General features: G+C 41.5%; 1 protein-coding gene and 1 long non-coding RNA gene across 3 annotated transcripts in view; both read right to left on the bottom strand.

Annotated features, from left to right (window-relative positions):
* Nucleotides 1-20,120, bottom strand: part of LOC139044367 (sodium/hydrogen exchanger 9B2-like) — a 54,605-nt gene extending 34,485 nt beyond the window's left edge. Inside the window, exon 1 of the mRNA XM_070503831.1 lies at nt 19,924-20,120. The gene's annotated coding sequence lies outside the window, so the exon portion shown is untranslated. The remainder of the gene's footprint in view (nt 1-19,923) is intronic.
* Nucleotides 3,041-17,673, bottom strand: LOC139044368 (uncharacterized). Of its 2 annotated transcripts, XR_011501310.1 has the most exons (4): nt 17,534-17,673; nt 7,356-7,495; nt 6,505-6,684; nt 3,041-5,763 (listed from the first exon to the last, which is right to left on the bottom strand). It is a non-coding gene; the product is annotated as an uncharacterized lncRNA (long non-coding RNA). The 2 variants fall into 2 exon arrangements; XR_011501309.1 differs by lacking the exon at nt 17,534-17,673 and having other exon boundaries at nt 7,356-8,897.
* Nucleotides 20,121-22,862: the final 2,742 nt, after the last annotated feature.

The following is a 22,862-nucleotide window of genomic DNA, read 5'->3' as shown; positions in this document are numbered from 1 at the left end:
TTTACGGTTTCAGTTCTTACATTCAAATCTTTAATCCATTTGGAGTTAATTTTTGTGTGTGGTGAAAGATAATGGTCTACTTTCATTCTCTTGCATGTAGCTGTCCAGTTTTCCCAACGCCATTTATTGAAGAGACTTTCCTTTCTCCATTCTTTGCTCCTTTGTCAAAGATTAACTGTCCATAGATGTGTGGTTTTATTTCTGGGCTTTCAATTTTGATCCATTGATCTGTTTGTTTTGGTGCCACTACCACGCTGTTTTGATTACTGTAGCTTTGTAGTATGTTTTAAAGTCAGGGTTGTGATACCTCCAGCTTTGTTCTTTTTTCTCAGGATTGCTTTGGCTATTTGGGGTCTTTTGTTGTTTCATATAAATTTTTGAATTCTTTGTTCTATTTTTGTGAAGAATGTCATTGGGATTCTGATTGGGATTGCACTGAATCTGTAGATTGCTTTAGGTAGTATGGACATTTTGACTATGTTTCTTCTTCCAACCCATGTGCATGGAAAATCTTTCCATTTCTTTACATCTTCCTCAATTTCTTTCAGTAATGACTTATAGTTTTCAGTGTACACATCTTTCACCTACTTGGTTAAGTTTATTTCTAGGTATTTTATTCTTTTTCTTGCAGCTGTAAATGGGATTGTATTCTTGATTTCTTTTCCTGCTAGTTCATTGTTAGCGTATAGGAATGCAACTGATTTTTTAAAATTGATTTTGTACCCTGCAACTTTGCTGTAGTTGTTGATTATTTCTAGGAGTTTTCTGGTGGATTCTTTAGGGTTTTCTATATATAGAATCACATCATCTACAAATAGTGAAAGTTTCACTTCTTCCTTTCCAATTTGGATTCCTTTTCTTTTTCTTGCCTAACTGCTCTGGCCAAAACCTCCAGTAATATGTGGAATAAGAGTGGTGAGAGTGGGCACCATTGTCTCGTTCCTGTTCTCAGAGGAATGTCTTTCAGTTTTTCCCCATTGAGTATGATGTTGGCTGTGGGTTTGTCATATATGGCCTTTATTATGTTGAGGTAATTTCCTTTAATACCCATTTTATTGAGAGTTTTTATCATAAATGGATGTTGGCTCTTGTGAAATGCTTTCTCTGCATCTATTGAGATGATCATGTGATTTTTATTCCTCATTTTGTTAATGTGGTGTATCACACTGATTGATTCATGGATGTTGAAGCATCCCTGCATCCCTGGAATGAATCCCACTTGATCATGGTGTATGATTCTTTTAATGTATTGCTGTATTCAGTTTGCCAATATTTTGTTGAGGATTTTTGCATCTAAGTTCATCAGTGATATTGGCATGTAGTTTTCCTTCTTCGTGTTGTCTTTGTCTGGTTTTGGTATCAGGGTAATGTTGGCCTCACAGAATGTGTTAGGAAATGTTCCCTCTTCTTCAATTTTTCAGAATAGTTTGAGGAGAATAGGTACTAAATCTTCTTTGAATGTTTGGTACAATTCTCCAGAGAAGCCATCTGGTCTTGGACTTTTGTTTTTTGGGAAGTTTATGATTACTCTTTCAAGCTCTGTACTTGTGATTGGTCTGTTCAGATTCTGTTTCTTATTGATTCAGTTTTGGGAGGTTATATGAGTATAGGAATCCATCCATTTCTTCTAGGTTATCAAATTTGTGGGCATACAGTTTTTCACAATAGTCTCTTATAATCCTTTGTATTTCTTCCGTATCTGTTGTAATTTCTCTTTCATTTCTAATTTTATTTATTTGAGCCTTCTCTCTTTTTTTCTTGTTGAGTCTGGCTAAGGTTCTGTCAATTTTGTTTATCTGCTCAAAGAACCAGCTGTTAGATTCATCAATCCTTTTTACTGCTTTTTTAGTCTATATTTCATTTATTTCTGCTTTGATGTTTATTATTTCCCTCCTTCTGCCGACTTTGGGCTTTATCTGTTCTTCTTTTTCTAGCTCTGTTAGCTGTATGTTAAGATTACTTATTTGAGATTTTTCTTGCTTGTTGAAGTGGGCCTGTGTTGCTATGAATTTCCCTCTCATGACTGCTTTTGCTGCATCCCATAAGAATTGGTATGTTGTATTTTCATTTTCATTTGTCTCCAGTTATTTTTTAATTTCCTCTTTGATTTCTTCAATGATCCAATGGTTGTTCAATAGCATGTCCACATATTTCCGACTTTCCCAGTTTTGTTCTTGTGGTTGATTTCTAGCTTCCTAGCATTGTGGTCAGAAAAGATGGTTGGGATGATTTCAATCTTCTTGAATTTATTGAGGCTGGCCTTGTTATCCAACATATGGTCTATCTTTGAGAATGTTCCATGGGCACTTGAGAAGAACGTATATTCCGCTGTTTTTGGATGGAATGCTCTATATATGTCCATTAACTCCATCTGGTCAAGTGTTTCATTTAAATCTGCAATTTCCTTGTTGAATTTCTGTCTGGATGATCTGTCCCTTGAAGTAAGTGTGGTGCTGCGGTCCCCTACTGTGATTGTGTTGCTCTTAATTTCTCCCTGTAGGTCTGTTAATAATCGCTTTATGTACTTTGGTGACCCTGTGCTAGGTGCATATATATTAATAAGTGTTATGTCCTCTCGATGGAATTTCCCTTTTATCGTTAAATACTGCCCCTCCTTGTCTCTCATTGTCTTTTTTAACTTGAAGTCTGCCTTGTCTGATAAAAAGTATGGCAACCCCTGCTTTCTTTTGTTGGCCATTAGCTTGAAGTATTGTCTTCCATCCCTTCACTCTAAGCCTATGTTTGTCTTTGTAGCTGAGGTGCGTTTCCTGGAGGCAGCATATTGTTGGGTCTTGTTTTTTAATCCATCCAGCTACTCTATGTCTTTTGATTGGAGAGTTCAGTCTATTTACATTTAGAGAGATTATTGTTATATGAGGGCTTAATGCTGCCATTTTATCTCGTTTTCTAGTTGTTCTATGTTTCCACTGTTTCTCTTCCTTTGCATTTCTGACTGCCATTTCATTTTGTTGGTTTTCCAAGAGGGATTTCTCAGTTCTCTCTCTTTGTGAATTGTGGTTTTGCTCTGATTTTTTTGTTTAGTGGTTACCGTGAGGATTGTATCAAAGATATTGGAGATGAGACAGTCCATTTTCTCATAGCCTCTTATCGCCATTAACCTAAGCAAGTTCCTTCCATTTCCTCTCCCCTTCTGGGTAATTGCTGTTACACAATGCTCTGTTTTTAATTTCCTGAGTTTGTGGCTAAGTTGAAGTGTTTATCATTGCTTCTGATGCTTTCTTTCCCTTTCTCTTTTAAGTTGTAATTGAGTCTTTACCTTCCTATTCTGGTAGAGAGCTGCAGGTTTCTGATCATGTCTGTCTATTTACCTTCTTGCTCAGAGCTTTGTAGACCTTCGCCTTTTTGTTGCCAGTGTGAGGGCATCTTTAATTATTTCTTGTAGGGGAGGTCTGGTGGCAGTGAACTCCCTCAGCTTTTGTTCATCCGGGAAAGCTTTCACTTCTCTATTGTATCTGAGGAAAAGTTTTGCTGGATAGAGTATTCTTGGCTGAAAGTTTTTGTCTTTCAGTATTTTGAATATATTATTCCATTCTCTCCTAGCCTGTGAGGTTTCTGCTGAGAAATCTGCTGAAAGCCTGACGGGGCTTCCTCTGTAGGTTATCTTCTTGTACCTTGCTGCTCCTAATATTCTTTGTTTATCCCAAACTTTTGCCGTTTTTACTATTATATGCCTTGGAGAGGGTCTTTTCACATTGATAAAGTTGCGCATACGATTAACTTCGTTTATCTGTAAATCTGAAACCATCCCCATGTTTGGGAAGTTCTCAGCAATTATTTCTTTGAATAAGCTCTCTGCTTCTTTCTCCCTCCCTTCTCCCTCTGGGATACCTATAATCCTTATGTTGCTTTTCCTAATTGAGTCAGATATTTCTTGAAGAATTCCTTCATTTTGAAAAAATCTTAGTTCTGTCTCCTCCTCCACCTGTAGAATTTTTACATTTTTATCCTCAAGAAGACTAATTCTTTCCTCCATAAGATCAATTCTATTTCTTAATGATTCTAGATTATTATTTGTGTTTTTCATATCCAGAATTTCTGCTTGATTTTTTTTATAGTTTTAATCTCTTTGGTGAAGAGATCCATTTTGTTGCTGGGCTCCTTGAACTGTCTTTCTGTGTTTTCTTGTAAATCGTTGAGTTTCCTTATGATGGCTATTTTGAATTCTCGGTCATTTAGCTTGTATATTTCTGTATCTTCCATGTTGGTTTCTGGAGAATTGTCATTTTCCTCCTGGTCTGAATTGTTGCTGCAGTTTCTCATGGTGTTTGATGAACTAATCTTTTGTTGTGGCATTTGTGGTATTCTTAGGATGCAGATTCCCCCTGTTACCGCTAGCGGGGAGCAGGAGTAGTGTTTCTGGCCGTACCCCATCTGCTGGAAGCTGTGGGGGTATTATGGGTGCTTGCCCCAGCCTGGGATGCATTCAGGCACTTGTGTGGACTGTCCTTGTCAGGCGGGGCTTCCTCACTAGGCTAGGGCCACTCTTTGCTGCCTCAGGGGCACTCTGAGCTCCCCCTCTCCACCGGAAAGTGATCACCAGTGGGCTCAAAGCTACCTCACCTATTCCCACAGCTGCCTGGGACATGTTCCCTCTTTGGGAGCACTCATGTGTGCCTGGAAGTGTTTGTCCCAGCACAAAAATCTGCTGAGGTCCCTTATGATCCACAGTCCGTGGTGCTACTGAGCTTGGTGGGCAGGGCTTCCAGGCAGAGACCTGAGCTATGGCTGCTCCTTGACAGCCCTGGGGCATGGTGGGCTCCCCCTCCCCGCCAGGAAAGTAAGTGCATGTGGGTTCAAAGCTGCCACACCTATTCCCACAGTTGCCTGGACTGGTTACCTCTTTGGGAGCACAGCTGCACTGTGAGCATTCATGCACACCTGCGAAGTATTTGCCCCAGCTTGGAAATCTGCTGAGGTCCCTGTTTACGATCTGCAGTCCGTGGGGCTGCTGAGCTTGGTGGTCAGGGCTTCCCTGCTGGGACCTGGGCTATGGCTGCTCCTTTACCGCACAGGGGTGTGGTGGGCTCCCTCTCTCCACTGGGAGATCAACCACGAGTGCAGGCTAAGGGTTACCGCTGCCTCCTCTTATGGTTGCCCTGCTGCGTGTTCCCACTTTCCAGGTGCTTGCACCAGGTTGGAGTGTTCGTGTTGCATGCACAGGGTTAGCGGGGAGAACAGGGTGTGCTCACCTGTCTCCATCACTTCCTGGGGGGCCAGTCCACCCACCCTCAGATTTATAGCTGCGTGTGTCTCTCAGGCATCCTGTTGTGCTGTGTGGGTTTCCTCTGTTGGTCAGTAAGTGTCCATTTAGTTATAACTCAAAAGGGAGAGCGAGGAAGGGACTAGCTCACTCAGCCATATTGCTGACGTCACTCCTCCCAAATGTTTTAAGTAATAGCAGCTCTATGGGAATAAATTGAATTGCAAACGAGGATTCTTCCTTATAAAATGATGTGACATTTGGAAGTGTAGCTGTGTTGGCTTAAACCTTAGTTGCATTACTTAACAGTAATAACAACCAACATTTATGTAATGCTTTTCTGTTTACAACTGATTTCTCAATCACTTTTCTCATTGGAGGTCTAACATAATCCTGTGAGATTACTCTGACGCAGAAGAGGAAAAGGTCCTTGATCTCTGCTCTTTTCCTCTTTCTGACAGCTGGAATGGTGGTGACCACAGTGCTCTTGGAAGCCCTCCATGTTGAAGATGGTGGAGCTTTTCAGCCTGGGCCCCTAGTGACTGTGTGGAATAAAGACACATACCATTGTGAATTGTTCACCCAGTAACTTTTTTTTTTCTTTTCAGAAGGGAAGCCCACCTGTTTCTACTCTCCCCTTTTTTTCTTTAAGATTTTATTTTTCCTTTTTCTCCCCAAAGCCTCCTGGTACATAGTTGTGTATTTTTAGTTGTAGGTCCTTCTAATTGTGGCATGTGGGACGCCGCTCAGTGTGGCTTGATGAGTGGTGCCATGTCTGCGCCCAGGATCTGAACTGGTGAAACCCTGGGCCACCAAAGTGGGGCTTGCCAACTTAACCTCTCGGCCATGGGGCCGACCCCTCTTTTTTTTTTAAATATGGTTTTAAGGTATCCTTTTTTTGGTGAGAAAGATTGGCCCTGAGCTACCATCTGTTGCCAATCTTCCTCTTTTTTCTTGTTTTTTTCCTCCTCAAAGCCCCAGTACGTAGTTGTATATCCTAGTTGAAGATCTTTCTAGTTCTGCTGTGTGGGACGCTGCCTCAGCATGGCTGGATGAGGGGTGCTACGTCTGCACCCACGATCCGAATGGTGAAACCCTGGGCTGCTGAAAGGGAGCATGTGAACTTAACCAGTACATCACCTGGCTGACCCCACCTAGTAGTTTTTATGTGTGAGAGAAATAAACTTCTTTTTGTCCTTTAAACCATATTATTTGAAATCTTTCATTATATGACAACTTCATCTTTTACCATCTTTCTGAATTCACCCGTACCATTTACATACCATTTGTTATCACTCTATCCAGTAAACCATGTGGAGGCAAGCAAATGTTTGTCTCAGTCTTTGCAAATGAGTTGATTCAGTTGGTGTTTCCTGCAGCCTTTTTTCACTGCTACTCAATAGGTTACTTCCTTCTGTTGGTTCATTTCCCTCTGTACCTTTGAGGTTCATAACTGTCTCCTCCTGTGTTTAAAGCAATTAAAAAAATACTTAAAACTGTATATTTGCTGTCCATTTTTATACTCACTGAGCCACCACATCACGAATAAAATTTCCATTATTAGAATTAAGGGTAACAGTTCATAGGGGAAATATACAGCTTCATTTCTAGCTAATCAGCTACTGCTTGGAACAAGAACTCTCTTAGGGGTGTTTACCACTGAGTCACTATTGTAGCATTATAAATGCCTGAGTCACATACAATGTCATTACATTTGCAATACTGTTTAAAAATTAGCCTATTTAAGATATGATTCAAAGCAATAGTTGGTAAATATATCAAAGTGGTTCAGAAAAAAAATAACTATCTGTGATGAAAAACAATTCACATTCATTCATCTACTTAAATTTAAGCAATAAAAACAGAGAGGGAAGAAACCAGAAGCATTCTAGGGTTTAGGCTGCGAACACAAAGCATTTCACAGGCTCTCTATTTCTGCAGTTTTATGTAGGGCTAGCTGCTAAAATGACTGGGAAAATTGGTAGTCACACCTACTGTACAAGCTTGGGGATTAAGAATGGGAGAATTGTTAACTGAGTGACAGAGAACGAAGAGGACACGTTGCTATCATAGATTTGGAAGTCCCTTCCTTAAGGAAATGGTTGAGACGGTCTACACTTGATCACAGATTTACCTGGGTTTCTTGATCCGTAGAGGCTATGTTATTCATCTCTGTGGATGGTGCCAAATCTTCATGTTCAATTGTCTTATCTTCATTCTCCATGATTGATAATTAAGAGTAAGATGATAGAGGGAAAAGGAACAAGATCTGTTCTGAAGGAGAAACAGTATAGATATAGAATAGCAATTTGGGATTTAAATAAATGAATCAGACAGCAATTTGAGCCATTTAAAGGAATGAATTGTACTTATTTTTCCCCTTAGAACTCTGAATGGCTAAGATATTTTAGATTATTCTTAACTTTCAATTGCTAATCTTTTCTTTGATTACAATATATTATCCTATTGCTTATCTACCTTTTTATCTCTCTTAAAAAAGCCCTTGTTGACCATCATATGTTCATGATTTCTCTCCCATCCTGTTTTTTGAGTTATACTTTACACATTCCAGGCAATATTACTGTTAAATTGTCCTCTGTAATGGGCCAACTTGATGAAGCAGGAAAGCTCCAGGTAATTTTCCAATGTTGATAGAGGAAATGAGTCACCAAAGAGAAATCTATGGACTCCATCATTTTCAGAGAAACCAGAGTCACTAATTCCTGCCCGGCTCTTATTTCTGAATTAAAGTAAAAAAATACAACATTGATTGAGTAGCCACAATGTCTTAGACACTATAAGTGCTATGGTAGTCTCCTGCTGGTTATTATGGGTAACTCAAAGATTGCCAAAACACATTCTTTGTTTGCCATAGGCTTATGGTATGCCAGGAAACATAAACTTATACCAAGTAACTAAAAACTTGTAGGGCAGACCTACAAGGTTGGCTTCGTAAACACCCACTTCAACCTTTTCTCCCCTGGCTGCCCAGGCTATAGAGGCTGAAAAGCCACATAATCCAATTCTTAGCCATGTTTGCAGCTAGAGGTAGCCATGTGTCCCAGCTCTATGTAATGAGACATAAGTGGGAGTCCCTGGGAAGGGCTTTCATTCCCAAATAATAAGGGAAGGACTTTTGAGAATCATACTGTTTACTTTTCACCTCTAACATTTCCCTTTCTCCTTCCTTGGATGTAGATACACTACCTGGGGGACAGCAGCCCTCTTTCCACCAAGAGAATAAAAAGCCTTATACCAAAGAGAGTACAGAAGTGGAGTGGGTTCCCTGATGACATCCTTGAGTTGCTGCATCAGTCTTGGGCTGCCAAGCTTTGAGGTAATGGTTTAAACCACTATTAGTCAAGTTTTCTTTTTACTAGTAACCAAAGTTATTCCTAATGCAACATGTATGATGAATATTATAGTAGAGGTACAAACTACAAACCTAGGTAGGACCAAAGGAAAAATTATGTAAGATAAGGGAAAATCTAATTCAACACATATTTAAGTGCCTAATATGTGCCAGGCACTATGCTAGGCCATAAAGACAAAGATTAATTAGACAGGACTCCTGCCTCAAGGAATCATTTTCTGTTTAACAAAGTGCCAAGATGTTTGAATTTAAAATTTCAAAGAAAATTATATCCTTTCCACCACGACCACCATCACCACCACCATTTTTCTTCCTTACAAAACACAGTGTTAGCCAGAAAGGCATCTCAAAGAACCTTCAGCTTGATTTTTATTATGTATAATAAACATATGCATATATGATGACATATTATATATATGTATATATAATTTTTTGAATTAAAAAACTTACTCCAAAATTTAGACTCATAATGAGAAAGAACAGCATTTTGACAGGAAAATGTTGGGCTCAGAAAACCCTTGTCTTAAGGGCATAGAAGCATGAAAGCCAGTGGGGTGTGAGGGAAACTTTGCTGCTCCCACTTTGCATGTAGGAGGAGGCTGAGAGTAACGGGGGAGGAGGGTAGAGATTTGGAATATCACGTCCAAAACCATGGGGCTTGGCCTTTACCCTCTGTAGAGAATGACCCTTCATCTCAGAGTAAGTGACCAGGTCTGCTGGCTCTGGAGTTGGACAAACCTGGGTCTGAAGTTCAGCTCCATCATATACCAAATCGCTTAGCCTCTTTCTAACTAATTCCTTATCTACAAAATGGAGACAAGAGTAGTTCCAACCATGCACACGATAAGCATCCAACAGTGTTGGTTATAAGCCACTCATATTCCTTCTCTCTAATTATCATAAATCTCTAAGAATCCTTCTGCTTTTCCTATTAACCTTGAAGAATTTATTACTTAAGCCCATTGATTTTCTTTGACCATATTTTTTACTTCTTTCTGTCAAGGCCAGCTTCTTGATTAGGTGGATGTAACACTCACCACTGTCATTTCTTCACCTTTTTCTTTAGTAGAATTACATAGAAACTCTTGGGCAGCGCCACTAGAACTACCTCCACCAAATTCTCAAAATCAGCCAATTATGCTACTTACGAAGAGTATTTTTAAACAGCCAACAAGTACAACTGATTATTTCTAGTAGAGATAAACTATTGACTAAAATGAAGCCTTTGAGAATTTATTTTATTAATGTTATTCTGGTCCTTTTTAACATAAATGATCAAAACTTGGTGTGTTGCACAGTATATGATATTTGTGGAAATACATAGTTTTGTGTTTCAAAAAAATTTCCCTATTCTCCCCTAAACTCCACCATGAATGCTAAACTACTTATCTGCAATCAGAGCAGTATTACAAAGAGGAAAGGTAAAATAAAATGCCAGTCTTTTAGTAAGTCCAGTAAAGCAACTTACAGCTGCTCAGCTTTGTTTATTCTCTGCTGTTTTCATTTCCAAAAGAACACGTAAGCTATCGTCAGAAACCCACTTAAATTTAGAAAAATCACAAAAATGTAACTTTTACTTAAAGCAACCGTGTTCATGGCATTTACTGTTCATAGTCATTGGATCTTAAAATTACAATAGTATATCACCTATTAAGAAAGCAGTTTTGGCAAAGAAATCAGAAAATATGCAGAAATGACTTTTTTTTAAAGACTGGCACCTGAGCTACCAACTGTTGCCAATCTTTTTTTTTTTTTCTGCTTTTTAACTCCCCAGATTCCCCCCAGTATACAGTTGTATATTTTAGTTGTGGGTCCTTCTAGTTGCAGCATGTGGGACGCTGCCTCAGTGTGGCCTGATGAGCGGTGCCATGTCTGCACCCAGGATCTGAACCAGCGAAACCCTGGGCCGCCGAAGCAGAGCGTGTGAACTTAACCACTCGGCCACAGGGCTGGCCCCCAGAAATGACTTTTGAAGGGCCAAAAGAAATGTGATGAAATCCATTAAAAAGTAGAAAGTTTATACCCCTTACTCAGAGAGAGGCTCTCCAGTCCTCATTCAGAGCCCATTAACTCTTATTTTGAAAACAACTCTAATGACTCTGCTCATCTGGTTTCCAAACCCTCAGAAGATAAGACGTTATAAATTAAAACAAACGAATGAAGAGATTGTAAAGAAGCAAACTGACAACAGCACGAGTGACAGCTGACAGTGAAAGAGATGGAAAAGAGCAATCTAGGTGTACAAAACGTGGGGATAAATGTCTTTTCCACAGGAGTATTTACAGTTTTGTCCTGCCAAGTGTCTCTTCCCCTCCTTTTTTGGCAACAGCACACTAATTTTCTCTTGTGGAATCCACAGCTCCCCTAGTCTCCATCCATGGTTCATGTGAGGCTCACGTCATCCTCACCTCCCCAACCCCCTACTGCACCAATGTTCCAGAGAGGGGGACAGGCCTAGACAATGAGGAGCTCCTTCCCTGGTCACACTGACTGTTCTAGGCATGAGCAAGTGACTCATACCTGGCTAATGAGAGTCAGCTTTATGGTGTTTCCTGGAATCACTGGGAAAGAGCTTGCTTTCTTTTAGAGTTGCTAAGCCCAGACTTGCTGTTGACAATCTTTGTGACATATAAGAAAAGCCTTCCAAAGAATGATCATAGAGCAAAGCAGATTCTGAATATGCAAAGAGAGAGAGAGAGAGAGAGCTCCAGATTAATACTCATATTGTTGGTACACCTAGAAGCAGCTCCTTTCAGTTAGATGAGCCAATTAATTCCTCACCAGTTCGAGCTGGGTTCCTGTCACTTGCCACCAAATGCATCCTTCATAAGAACCTTCATACCTGAACTGCCCTGAAAGATCCCCAGTATTATAAGAGATGTTTAGAAAGGTGATTCTACATCTCCAAGAAAAAGAAAAGAAAAGAAAAGAAAATGATGTGGAGATATTTTCTGTTATTAAAGGCATTAAAATATATAATACAATTTAGAGATTTTCTTTAAAGAGAATGTTAAAATAAGCAAAAATCTGGTATTCAATAAAATAGGTGTCAGTTATCCAAAAAATAAATTTAAGTGAAATGCTCTTTTTTTAAACAATGTTGGTTAAATAAAATACTCTAGTTAATGGACCTTAATTATTTTTTCATTGTGTTCACGGAAGACTTTTGAAGTCCTCAGTCCCAGGGAAGGTTTAAGAGAGCTGTTAAGCATCTGAGATGCTGAGTATCTGGGATGGAAAAATGAAAAAGTGGGGAAATTCAGAGAAACTAGGTGGTTTCCAAGAAATTAAGAATCACAGGGTAATGGTATAAAAAAAGTTGGAAAGGTCTTTAGAAATATCCTAGTCTAATCTCTTTAACATTCAAATGAGAAAACTACTGCCTAGAGAAGCTAAGTAACTTTTTCAACTAATAGCCAATGTCAGCCAAGCCTCACAGTAAAACCGTGTAAAAACTTGTGAAATGAGTTGGTTCTTTAATCTGTATCATTGACTTCATGCATCTCTACCAAATCACTACATTATATTTTTACATTTTTGCTATAATATTTTATTTAAAATCCCACTCATATATACTCATAGTTAATTCTAAGTTTGAAAACACATTCCACAAGAAGTTTGAAAACATCTTCTACAAGCAAATACAAATATTTTTATTTTCTACCTTGTATTATGTTCAGCTTTACTCTTTCCCATTGTTAGAAATGTTAATAGAGTTTATTATGAATAAAAAATTGTACTAACCTAAATGGTTGTACAACATTGGTGACAAAATGAATGGAACAAGAACTTTTGTCCTATTCTCATGACAAATATTATTTACATATTCTCAATTAATAGTTAACTGGCTGACACCTTGCCACTTAACCATGTCTTAAGATTCTAAGAATTAAGGAGGTTTTCTTTTAAAAAAATCCAGTTAAGCTGAGAGGCTTTGAGAGATTTTTGTTTATCAGAAAATTACACTGAGAACTCGGAAGATATTTTAGATAAAAGCGCCTATACACAGAAACAAGTTTTTTTCTGCTTCTCCATCAAGGTAGTGCCTTATTCAGACTGATATCACAACCTGTACACTATATTAGGAAAAAAAACCTATCCTGCGTCAAATGGTGAAATTTTATAGATTTCATAAATTCAGTAAATAACATGAATTTAATCAAATTCTGTGACTCAAATACAGATTTCAATAGAAGAAGGAGGTTTGACCTGAGCCCAGGGACGTGGCTGCTAAGACCATCTGCCTGTCCACTTGCATGTAGGTCAGTAGGTCAGGTGTCACCTGCATACACACGCCAACGGCTGCTGACTCTCTAGCATTCTTAGTATACAGAATTTCCTACAGGACTGACCCAAACACTTAGAAACAATCTTGGCTCAATTTGAGCTTTGCTTTCCAGTATTATGGATATATGCCACCAAAATCATAGAGCTGTGGACCTGAACAGTTTCCTTAGTCTTTCCTCCAAACCTGAGAGAAAACTGCACATCAAGAAGATGAGCAGTTCTGTATATGAGTATGGATGTAAATAGAGAAAAAAGGTCTGTTAATAGTAGTTGCCTTTGGGGTGGAAAATGGAATTGAAGAGGTTGAAATTTCATTTTCATTCTCTATATTTCTGTACTGTTAGGATTTTTACAAGAAGACTTTCTTACGCAATTTAAAATACATTGAAAAAATTTATGCAATTCTTAAAGCTTTAGAGAAAAGGAATACAGCTTTCCTTGGTAACACTATTTTTCAGAGATAGAATCTCGTCATTTGACTTTAGGTAACTTAATCCCACCCGCTACAATTTAAGGTCATTTTTGTTTTTGTGGTTAAGAAAATGGAGAACTGCCTAGAATCTTCTACAGCAGTTTTCAAATATTTCTTAAGCCAAAAATCTTTCACCAAATGAAACCTTTTCCTGAAACCCAACAAATGGGACAGAGAAAAGGTGGAGCTGAAGGAGCCTATCACTTGCCCTGCTCCTTCTGGCAAGTGAAGCACAATTAAAACCCTTTTGTAAACACGCTTTCACATAGAGGAGATGTTTGTTAAATCAGCCTTCTCTTTTTCAGGTTATCTTATTAATCTAAATGTTTAAAGGTGCTTTCTGCGGGCTGGCCTGGTGGCACAGTGGTTAAGTTCACACGTTCCACTTCGGTGGCCTAAAGTTCCCCAGTTCGGATCCCAGGTGCGGACCGACATGCCACTTGTCAAGCCATGCTGTGGCAGGCGTCCCACATATAAAGTAGAGGAAGATGGGCATGGATGTTAGCTCAGGGCCAGCCTTCCTCAGCAAAAAGAGGAGGACTGGAGGCAGATGTTAGCTCAGGGCTGATCTTCCTTAAAAAAAAAAAAGTGCTTTCAGTAATATTTCAGAGGAAATAAAAGAACTATGATTTGCAAATGTCCAAAGGCTTACTGCTATCGACTGAATTACTGCTAAAAGATCATTACATGGATAAAGGCTGATTATTCCTGTTGTTTGTTGTCTGTGATATGGACTGTCCAACATTTACTGGGATGTTCTTATTGAGAATTTACATATATTGCTGGAGTACAATATGTGCTGTATTCGTACATTTGAAGGAGCATCTCCAGGACTGTTCATGAAGCCTTCTATAATGATTACAATGATAAACATCACCTACCTTCGGGGTTTATCCATTCACGTGTTGAAAGGGGGGGTTCTCAGTCTCACGCAGTACTTCTATATAGAACATACAGAAACCTTCCAGTTCCTGGGTCCTGCTAACCAACTCTGATCTAAGGCTCATTTTCCAAAAGGAGCACTGCCCAGCCGTGACGAATTCAGATCAAGTGAAGAGTAGGGCTTAAAATGTCCTTGATAAATAAGTACTGAAACGACTGAGAATGTTTCCCTGAACAAGAACGACCTCATCTGAAAGTGTTAGCGTGCCAACCACATGGGACCAAGTTATCAGAGAAAAACAACTGCTCTGCTGTTTGGTTAACTGATACAGACACGTAAAGTAAAACACTGTATAATGAGATATGAATGAAAGGAAATTATCCCTAGGTAAGAAAGGACCCAGTACTTGCTTTTCTCCTTTGTAATCTCTCTCCTCACCTAGGAAAAAAGCATTTAATTGAAAGTTTAAAATATTATTTCTAGGCCTACTACAATCAGAATCTCCAGAGACTGAACCCCCCAAGTGTGGCAGACAGGACTTACTAACTACCTAAAACCACTGCTCAGGCATGCCGGTGGGGCCCTCCTCCACCCCAAGGGGTAAATCACGACTGGGCTAAATCAATCTCTCTAACACCATTCCTCTCTGCCGGCTGGTGGTTCAGAGCTGAGCGTAATTCACTCTGTCCAATGAAGTTTGTGAGCAAGGCTATTGGAGGCCACTGGGTAAGACTCCTAATAAAAAGACAGGGAAGCAAGAGAACCCTCTCCTCTTTGTGCCTTTAAATTGTGTGTGTGTGTGTGTGTGTGTGTGTGGAAATGGAGCTGTGGAGGGGCACTATGTTTCTTGGAACTCTAGCAGCCATCATTCACCCATGAAGAAAAAGGCAAGATTGGCTCATAGAAAGTGACCTAGAGCCTGATATCACTGGGGACCGAACAAACCCTGGACACGCTTACCTTCAGACATCTTGTTGTGTGGGAAAAATTAAACCTGTATTTTTGAAAGTAATTTTGGCCAAATATCCTGTTACTTGCAGCCAAAAGCACCCTAACCAATCCAACAGGTGATTCTGACGCAGAGCCAGCTCTGAGAAGTTCTGATGAGGAGCAGTGATGAGGGACCTTTGGCTCACACATATCTATCTCCCTAGCTTCTTGACATGGTGCAAAATCTTCAGAGGACACACAACCAGAACACTGCCTTTGTATTGATATATCTCAACAAATAAACCGAAAATAACAATTTTAGTAGCTAAAGACCAATACCAAGGTTTTTAGGACCACCCTTTTAGTCAATAGAGATCATATACATTGTAAAGTTGCATATTTTCCCTCCCCATCCCTGAAGTTCATTTGTAATATTTGAATATCGAATTAAAAAAAATTGGGCTTATAAACATGTGATTGTTTTCTAAATTTCTACCCATGAAACAAACAAAACAGTAACACAACACCACTACCATCCCTGCCTGCACTTCCTTTTTGCTCTCTCTACTTGGTAAAATTCTATCAGTCATTCAACATTTAACTTACAAGTCACCTTGTCAATTAGTATTTCCTAACTCCACATAGACTAGCTCTGTCCCTCTTTCTTCTCTCTGAGGACTCACTCACTTATTTGACAAACATCTATTAAGCTCTTGCTATGTTCTAGTCCTTGTGCTGGGGATTCAAAAGTAAACAGTCTGACATAGTTCCTCTACTCAGAGGTTAAAACCTAATCAGAGAATGACAGATCATTCCTTAAGCAACTATAATAGAATGTAGTAAGTTTCAATTTGGGGCACATAAGACAGCAACCCCATCACTTCAAAATCAGTGACGTTCATCAGACTTTCACTGGATAAGATACCAAGATGACTGAGATGCAGTCTCTATTCTTTAAGGGAGGCACAGAGACTGATATGTGTTCATCAAACCAGTTTCCCCTGCTGCCTGCGCACACAGGTATTTGACATTTCCTAGCCTCTCTTGCAAGTCAGTGTGGCATGTTACTGAGCTCTGGCCACAGGACGTGGGCATGAACAATGTCTGCTACTTCTACTCTTCACTTGTAAGAAACCTCTCATGCAGTCTTCCACATACCCTCTCTTTTCCTGTCCATTGCCTGGAAACTAAGGACTCGACGGTCTTAGGGGATGGCACAGCCATAATATAAAAAGAGTGTGGGTTCCTGAATCACTGAGTAGAAGGCCACTAGCTGAACACCTGATTGAACTTTCCATGAGGGAGAAATAAGCTGCCTCTGTGTTGTTACTGAGATTTTGAGTTTATCTGTTATAGCAGCTAGTGTTACCTCAAGGTAATTTAATTGTGATGTGAGAAGTACAGTCACATAGTTAAACGGAGAAAGGAGGTATTGCCTACTTGGCTGGGGTCAAGCCTTGAAAGAGGACCCACTCTTGTGAAGAAAATAAAGACCAGTACAGGCAGAGAAACCACAGGATTAAAGGATGAGAGGTGAAAGAGAATGTGTCTGTAGGGAACTCTGTGTATATCTGCATCAACTACACCATAAACGGCAAGATGCGGAGTGGTTAGAGGACAATGGGATTAATCCTTACTGTAAATCCTGTGTCACTGCCTCCTAGTTGGGCCATTTGGGGCAAGTTACTTAACCAGTACAGATAAGTTTCTTCATCAGTAAAATGGTGAAAATGCCTATGTCACAGAAAATCTTAAAAAAGTACTAAGTACATCATGCAGTCCCAAAATAGTCCCCTCAATGCTTTCTCCTCCTTTTATAGGATTTTCCCTGAGAAGAAAGCATACATGTGCTGAAGGGACACTGGTAAATTCAAACCTTTCAGTCCTTCATGTAAACCACAGAAAAATAAAGGAATGGATTTCGAAAAAGGCAAAGAGCTTTTATGATATCAACAAGATATCTTTAATAACTTTATAAAGCTGTTAAAAACTCTTTAGAACTTATCATAATTGTGCTTTCTTTAACATGCAGGATACATGACTCTAAAAACACTGAGAACACCACCGCCTCACACAAGTGCATATACAGGCAGCTCCATTCCCCACATACTGTGTTCCTAGGCTTTGTGTGCAAAAGATGTAAACCCTTTCCCCTAGAGGAAACATCTGTTCTATCATTGGGGTCTGTGAGCAGCCTATCAATTATCAATAGGACTAGGAAACAGTTGGGCATGAACCAGATACTCAACAATTTCTTGTTACAGAATACATTCTGTAAATGTTTTAAATGAAGAAGGCGTTTACATTATATTTGTACAGCAAGAGATGTCAGAGATAATCTAGTCTATGCGTAACAAACTCAAATACCTTCAGGGATAAACTCAATGTGGGGTCTGCAGCACCCGGTGAGGGCACAGCCCAGCTGAAGGCATCAGATCACTGCAGGCCCCTGGGCCTCATCTCATGTCTTCACTTCCCATCAAAAGAAACTGAAGAGATTAGGTTTAGATGACTCTTGGAGGCTACAGAGCAAACATATTAATGAGTCAGCGCAGAAAATAGAAACCACTCCAGGTATTTTAAGCAGAAAGAGATTCTACAGGGAATTGAGTGAACTGTTGAAAAGGCTAGAGAGCAGGGTCTACGCTGGGCCTCCAGGAAGGACTTCTAGAACACTAGTAACTGAACCACTGGGGAATGTACTATTTTTGCCTCAATCAGGAGACCCCACAGGGACTACAGCGTTCAAGAACAACACTGTAGCTGAGACCCAGAGAGGCTGGGATCTGGAAGCTGCCTGGACAGAGAACACAGAAGATGTTTCCCACCTCCCTCAACCACCTCCGGACAGCCAGAGAGCTGGTGCTTCAACACGACAACGCTGACCTGGCTGTCCCTGCTGCTGTAAGGCCCTCCCAACACCCACAGTTCTGGAGACTGGACACTCGCATCTCCTGCACCGTCCTTGTCAACAGAAATTCGCCAAAAATAGCAGGGAGATGCCTCTGCCTCATCCCTGCCTTCGAAATCTCAGGCAAGTCATCTACTTGCCAGACGCTAATTTTACATCCAGAACTCTACCTGCGAGGGAGTCTAGGAAATACTTTAGCTTTCCAGTTTCGCCTGTACAAAGAGGCATACAAGAAGCAAGCAGGAATGGATGTGAGGGCCAAACTTCCACATCCAGGATAGCAACTTTTGGTGTAGGCCCCAGGGCTCAGACCTACATCATCGACCTTTTCCCACTTATTCTACAATGCCTTCTAGGGAAATCCTAAAAAAAGGAAAAAATTAAAAAATAAAAATACAGGCAAAATATGCTGGAAAATATATTATGCGATTCAGTCACTTTGCTCACATCATTAGCATACCATGAATCCACTACCTAATTTTTTGTTAGGTATATTCTGATCCATTGGATTTTGAGTTACTGAATGGCAGAAACTTTATTTAATTCATATTTGTATCTCCTGTCCCCATGCCTGCGTGGCCCAGAGAAGACACACGGGTACTTGCTGAATTGAAACGTTACATTCTTGACTTGGAGAGAAACAGTAAACTAGAATTTCACGAGAGCACTTTGTAGCAGCAATAACTTCAGGCGGAGGCCCCATTAGAGAGATGGAGTGGGGTTGAAAAGGGCTTTTAGTCTTTCAGTGGAAACAGAGGTTGACTTGTCTCAGTAGGGTATCTGCCTCTCTCTATCCACTCATGTTATCCATTTCTTGACCGGAGGCTAAAGGAAATGCGGCTTCCTGCTGTTAATCTTCTAGGGCAACAAGTACACCAGCTTCTAGGGTGAGATAACAGGCTGCTGCCTGGGAAGTACAGTCACTTGACATGTTGATAGTTCTGAGAAATGCGTTCTCGGGCAATTTTGTTGTGCAAGCATCAGAGTGTACTGAAGCGGAACAAAATGTGTGACCCCAAAATGTGTTCTTTCAACATGAACATTATTTTAGGATTATTTGTAAGAAAAAAAAGACTCAGAGGTTTTTCTTGTTACCTTCACTTTAAGCGCCTAAAAGTGATACAAAAACCTGTCTCAGGAAGCGAGCTATGTCACCTTGGTGTGACAAGAACGAGGCAGTAGAGCGGGAGGAGCCTAGAAAAGCCTGTTTGCTGGGCTCCCCTCTGTCTTCTGTTTCTGCGTGGCCAAACACTTGTTTTCCAAATGTTTGCTCCTTTTCTCCTACCTGTGAACTGCCTTCCTACCCTCTGAAGCCCCTGGCTCTCCCCACCCCCAACATCTTTTGTCTTCAGCTGAGGATGGCATTTAAGGCGAGGGCCTCGGCCATTTTGGCAAGTTACTTGTTTTCCTGGGTTTCTCTCGTGTACACACGCTATTAGGCTTTCCTTCTCCCGTTAGAGTCTCTCGTGGCGATCTGATCATAGAGCGGCCAGAAGAGCCAGAAGGCAGAGGAGCATCTCTCCGCGCCCCGCAGCGCGCACGCAGCCCCGGCGGCAGAGCCCGCACCGCCGGCTGCAGGGCCGCTGACGCCCCCGCGGGAGGCCCGGGCAGCACGGCCGCCCCCAACTCGACAGTGGTGCCGGCTCCAGCGGCGGCGTCTGGGCGCAGCGGCACCTCGGCCCACAGGAGCCACACCCTCCGGTTGTTTTAAGAACTAAAATAAACGAGAGAAACCCACGGCAGCAACAACTAACAAGTGAGCGCGCACACAGCCACGCACCCCAGGGCCGCGCACGCCTCCGCGCCCCCGGCCCGCAAGCCCTGAGGCCCCGCCGGTTCCGCTTACCCTGGTGTCTCGGGGGCCCAGCTCGCGGCCCGCGGGGGGCCCGGCTGCGCCGCGGCTCAGGGACGGGCGGGCCCGCGGGGGACCCGGCTGCGCCGCGGCCCAGGGACGACCGGGCGGGCTCCCGCACGCATCGCCCCAGGCGGCGCCCCGCCCTCTCGGCGCGGGAGACCCGGGCGGGCCCGCGGCCTCCACGGGTCCGGGGCTCGGCGGCGCGGCGCTGGCGGCCTTAGGCGCTGTGCGGGCGGGGAGCCGGCGGGAAGGGTCGGGCGAGGCCGCGCGGGGAGGGCGGGCCGGCAGCCCGCGGCGGGGAGCCCGGTTCCCGGGCCGGGCCGTCGCGCGCTCCGGGCGCACCGCGGCGCGTCTTCTCCGAGGCGCCGCGAGAACAGGACCCTTGCAGCGAGCGGCGTGGCGGGCGGCTCGTCCCCTCGGCCGCGTGTTGGCTCGAGCCTCCCGCTGGCCCGCGTGGATGCTGCGGTGCCGGCGGCAGCCCGCGTCCCTCCCCTCCCCTCCCCTCCCTTCCGCTTCGGGTCTGCCTTCCCTGATTGACCCCGCCACCCGAGTGTGAGCCTGGGCGCGCGCCCCTTCCGGGGCATTTCCATGTCCTTCAGAAAGAAAGAATTTCTTACCTGTTTTTTGCTCCTTTAAGCAACTGCCAGTTTTAATCACCGCTGTTCAGGCGAGACAGACAGTGTCCAGGACCATCCCCAGCAGACAGGAGCCGCTCCTCCTCGTCTCTCAGGTGCTCCTTTGTGGACAGGATGGAGGAACCCAAGTCCCGTCCCATGACCTGGCTCAGGCCGTCTACAATGGTTATTTTCCTACACTGACTCTTCCTCCCTAAAGCTTGAAAGGCTTCTGGTGACATCCAGCTTCCTCTTACCACAGGAGTGAAATGTATTTTTCCTTTTCTTTCAGTCATATGCTCCTCATTGATCCATCAACCTGATTAATTAACCTTACTTTAGAGAACATGAACTTTTGGGCTCCAGTTTACTTTTATTGTTGACACTGTTTTATAGTTCACAGTTAGCTCTGAGAGAACTGACCCTGAGGGTCATGAGTTAATGTTAGAATCCACTGCAATTATTATAACAAAATGTTATCCTTTCATTGTCCATTAAAAATTTCCTTGTTAATGTTAATTAACATTCTAAGAGAAAAGACTGCTCATTTATTATCTATATGTGCATCATACCATTTGGTCTTTTGAGGTAGCTACAAATAAAAAACAAACACAAAACGCTAAAACTAAAAGAACAAGAAAAAACTTCCTAGTACTCTCTCATACATGAATTTACTTGAACTTTTTCTTGGAACTTTTATTTTCTTTAGTTTTGTTTCCTGTTATATGATTCATTTATATTTATTTATCCAGAGACTATTTCTAAGTTTTATATCCTCCTGTCTGTTATCCTGGAATTTGGTGAAGAAATCTATACTTAATCTAAAAAATATCCCTCAAACTGATGATACTGCTGATGCAGATCAAGGCTGCCCGCTGGAGAGAAGCCCAAGGCGTCCTGGCCTACATACCGATCTACATCATCCTCCGGGAAGCACAGGACATCCTGACCTCATTGATCTGATTCTTACCCAAAGTTCTAGGACCACCCAATAACCAGACGCCACCTGCAAAGACACCATTTTAACATTTTTTTCATGATCTTTCCTTTGTCTTGTAAAGAAATAACTCACATACCTATGCCTTATAAATTTAGCCCTACCCTCAACCCATTGCAGCCCTTCACCGCCCCTGGGTCCTGTCCCCATGCTGCAGCTCTTCACCGCCCCTGGGTCCTGTCCCCATGCCTGCAGCTCTTCACTGTCCATGGGTCCTGTCCCCATGCTACTCCATGCTATTCTCTTAATAAAAGAGCACTTCTGCCAGACCTCGAGAGTCCAAGAAATCTTTCTTTTGACTCCTCGGCTCGCCAAGCCTGCATCACTGCGTTAGTTAACTATTATGTTTCTTAGGCTCATGTCAAATGTCATTGTTTATTTTAATAAAGATCTTTTAGTTAGACTAAGAAAATAGTACTTAATTACAAGTGATAACATCCATTAAGTATAAACACCTGATGATTATTTTTATTTTATATAACAGACCAACATATAGTTCTGAATAGTCTATAGTTCTTTTAACATAAGTTAGTGAAGCCAAACTCCTTCCTACCTTTGCTGTTCATTTATAACGGTGTAAAAATTTTAAATTAGTATCCACATACAGACCAATGCAGACCTGAACAAAAACATCTGAATATTTGGAAATAGAAATGAATACACTTTTCTTTTAAAAAACTTACTTTTTTCCTTCATATTTTAATTTTATATGCTTACAAATTGAGGCTTATTTTAAAAACTATTCTTTTGCAGTGATGTTATTAAGCTACAATGATTTCAAAAGAGATTAAAATATTTAAAGAATCAAATTCTTGTGAACAATGACATCCTTAAAAAGGGCTTGTTTTCATTAATATTCCATTAATAGGAAAGAGATGATGAGTGAGTTTTCTTCATAGCCGGGTTTACAGTGTATAGGAAGGGCCTGCCTTCCCAGCAAGGAGATCCTGAATCACAAGCTCCAGCCTCCATCAATGATGACAGGATTACCTGTGATGTAGGCAGACTGTAGTGATAAACACAAGGAGACCCAACAATTAGCCAGGTTTAACACAGGTTGTGTTTCTTCAATTTTTGTATGACTGAGATAACTAAACAATTTACTCTCCTGGTAACAGGAAACTTCACTTAACAAACAGAATTTAGGAAAATTAGAATTAAGTTTCGGGTGATTTAAAACTTCTGAGTGTTCTTGTGATCCAGAGCTAAGTGGCCTCTAGCTGGTGTTTGAGCATGTATCACATTCTACGCAGGGGCTATTAGGTATTTGGTCTCAGAATCAGAAAATTAAGCAGTTTGGTGATATATACCCATTCTCC

The sequence above is a fragment of the Equus asinus genome, unplaced genomic scaffold (assembly GCF_041296235.1).
Source record: "Equus asinus isolate D_3611 breed Donkey unplaced genomic scaffold, EquAss-T2T_v2 contig_803, whole genome shotgun sequence".
Classification (NCBI taxonomy): domain Eukaryota; kingdom Metazoa; phylum Chordata; class Mammalia; order Perissodactyla; family Equidae; genus Equus; species Equus asinus.
Note: the sequence above shows the minus strand (reverse complement) of the source record. Positions and strands in the feature narration are given on the sequence as shown.